This window comes from Agrilus planipennis, unplaced genomic scaffold, assembly GCF_000699045.2.
Source record: "Agrilus planipennis isolate EAB-ADULT unplaced genomic scaffold, Apla_2.0 scaffold708, whole genome shotgun sequence".
Classification (NCBI taxonomy): Eukaryota; Metazoa; Arthropoda; class Insecta; order Coleoptera; family Buprestidae; genus Agrilus; species Agrilus planipennis.
The window spans coordinates 1-2,367 of record NW_020439486.1 but is presented as its reverse complement, the minus strand read 5'-3'; the positions used below and the strand labels follow the sequence as shown (position 1 = coordinate 2,367).

The 2,367-nt window shown below is 30.5% G+C and overlaps 1 long non-coding RNA gene across 1 annotated transcript in view; it reads left to right on the top strand.

Annotated features, from left to right (window-relative positions):
- The window catches only part of LOC108743544, a 7,654-nt gene extending 5,422 nt beyond the window's left edge, over positions 1–2,232 (top strand). The window contains exons 4-5 of the long non-coding RNA XR_001938850.1: positions 1,311–1,371; positions 2,129–2,232. This is a non-coding gene — a long non-coding RNA (uncharacterized LOC108743544). The remainder of the gene's footprint in view (positions 1–1,310; positions 1,372–2,128) is intronic.
- The last annotated feature ends 135 nt before the right edge of the window (positions 2,233–2,367 follow it).

The following is a 2,367-nucleotide window of genomic DNA, read 5'->3' as shown; positions in this document are numbered from 1 at the left end:
GTGCATGCTTGTCTGACTCCCTTCCTAATATTTACTTCACTACGTTGCTGCTCCAGCTCTATAACTGCCTGTTGTTTTTTATACAAACTAAGTATCACTCTTCTATCTCTGTAACTCATCCCTACATCTTTAAGTATATTTAACATCTTGTCCATCATCCTCTGTACAATTCTAGTTAAGATTTTTGACGCTTCGGAAGTTAAGATAATTGGTGTAAATGTCTCGCACCTATCTGCGTCTCTCTTTTTAGGTAGGGTTACTATTACGTTCCGTTTATAACCCTCCGGGACTTTTTCCATCTCGTAAATGTGACTAACTAGTTTAAATATATGATCACAAATCTCTTGTCCTGCAAATTTCCGCCTCTATATCAGTGTATAATTAGGGCCTTATTATTCTTTAGGTTTTTGAATGCTACATCGAACTCTTCTCTCATTATAGGATAACCTAATTTATCTATCTCCACACGATATATTTGAATGTAGAGGATTAAAACGTTTCTTCATTTTAATGTTATTCAATTTCAATTATAATTTGATTTCAAAATATTTTTTATTATCCGTTACAATAAAATTATCTCGTGAATGTTTACAAGTACAAACTAACACCTTTATTATTTAATATAACTTTTATTTTACTTTGTTCACGTTTTCTTTCATTTTAAAGCATTTAACCGGACATACTCATAATTTTAAACCTTTTAAACGATATTAACAACTTTTTATTTTTCATCGATATCTTGTAGTATCAAATTACACATATTTAAAATTTAATATAACATTATCACTTGTTTTGTTCAATTAAATACAGTGTGTTGATATTTAAATATGTTTCCTTTTTGTGTATACGATTACTTTTTTGTTTTTTACAGTAATTTTTTATTATTTGGGTCGAACTAGTCTACCGCCAGTAACAAATTTTGGCATAATTTCTACGTTGAAAAATTTTCTTTTCGTTTATTTATAAAACTTGCTAATTTTTATTTCTTAGACAAATATTTATATTTGTAGATCAGGTATTTAATAATGATTTTGAAGAAACATGAACACTGACGTACGTTTTTTACTAGTAAATTGTAAATTTTCGTTTCCATTTAGTCATTGACCAACCTGTGCATCAATATCTAATACAATAAAATCATATATCATTAGTATCCGGCATGCTAATAAGTCCCTTTTCCCCTGGTTTCTTATAACAGGAATTTTCAGTAAAATCAGTGTAAAAACAAAAATAAAGTTTATTAAATCAACTTGTTAACTAACTTTCCATAAAGTAGCATTTTAATTATTGAAAATTTCATTTTGTTGTAGCTTTTCCAAGGCGTAGAGGACCTTCTTTGGGGTGTTCGTACTGGGCGATGCGGTCACGTCGGTAAGTGTTACTCAGATATTTAAAATATACATTAAATTCATTTTTGTACTCTTATGTCTTATGTAATTCAATTATTTGATTGTACGTATTTTTTCATTTGGAAAATTGCTTTTCATTCTCAAAAGTAAAGAATGTGGTATCTGTCACATTTTCTTACTTCACTTTTTTTAAATTTTGTTACTGAAGTTAAATTATTAAACCATATCTAACTGCGCATACAACTTTTACTGATTTTGTTTTTTTTTTCTATTGCAATTATTTATTTTTATTCCACAACAATATATATTTGAACTTATAAAATTAAAACGTTTCTTTATTTTAATGTTATTCAATTTCATCCTCACACAATTTGTTACCCTCATACCTTCATGCGTTCTCACTCTGGCATAAATCCTCACACTGACCCTTTCATACATTCTTACTCGCATTGAAATTCTCACCTTACCCTTTGATATATTCTCACTCTTATATATATCCTCACACTCATTCTTACACAATTTCTCAACCTCACCTCTTCATTCATTCTCACTCTCTCCTGAATCGTCACACTCACCTTTTCATACATTCTCATTCACATGAAAATTCTCACTATTCCATAAGAATGTATATTTGAATTTATAAAATTAAAACGTTTCTTCATTGTAATGTATATCAATTTCACTGTAACTTAATTTCAGAATATCTTTCGTTATCTCTTACAGTAAAATTCCTTTCAAAAAGTAACTTTTTAATGATTGAAAATTTCATTTTGTTATAGCTTTCCCAAGGCGCAGAGCACCTTCGTTGGAGCGTTCGTACTGGGCGATGAAGTAATGCGATCACGTCTCGTCGGTAAGTCTCACTCAGATATAAACATATAATTACGAATTTTTTGACGTGACAACGTCTTATAATTCGATGAAGCCGGCTGCACGCACGAAAAAACATGACTCATGCGGCGTTACCTCGCTCTGAGGCGTTTCATTTAAGGCTTGAAGTGCAAGCGAGAGCGCGGAA